This window comes from Etheostoma spectabile, chromosome 5 (genome assembly GCF_008692095.1).
Source record: "Etheostoma spectabile isolate EspeVRDwgs_2016 chromosome 5, UIUC_Espe_1.0, whole genome shotgun sequence".
NCBI classification, from domain to species: Eukaryota; Metazoa; Chordata; class Actinopteri; order Perciformes; family Percidae; genus Etheostoma; species Etheostoma spectabile.
Window position 1 is genome coordinate 22,016,300 of NC_045737.1, and position 387 is coordinate 22,016,686.

The 387-nt window shown below is 38.5% G+C and overlaps 1 protein-coding gene across 5 annotated transcripts in view; it reads left to right on the forward strand.

Annotated features, from left to right (window-relative positions):
* dmxl1 (Dmx like 1) overlaps positions 1–387 on the forward strand; it is a 64,188-nt gene that overhangs the window by 51,076 nt on the left and 12,725 nt on the right. The gene's annotated exons all lie outside the window — the stretch shown is intronic.

Sequence of the window (387 nt, forward strand, 5' to 3'; positions counted from 1 at the left end):
GTGTGTGTGTGTGTGTGTTATCTTTCATATTGGAGATAATGATCACATACAGTACATTAGTTGGCAGGGGGAGGAGCGTGTGCGTGCATAATGTTCATGTTTAGGCCAATGGCTGTAAGAATTCATCCAGAGTAATATCAACTCACTTTTCGCCAAGAGAGCTCAATTGAGTTTGTGACAATGCAATTGGTTCAGTAATGATTGTGTAGGCGGTTTATATGCCTCTGCATTGTGTCTATGTTTGGATGTGCAGCATAGTCTATATGTATTTGTCCTTAATGAGATGTTATTATTATTAGTATGCGTTGTTATCATTGTCCATTTGTAGTTTCTCTATAACAGAGATGGCAAAAGTACTCACTTCCCGTACTCAAGTAGAAGTACAGA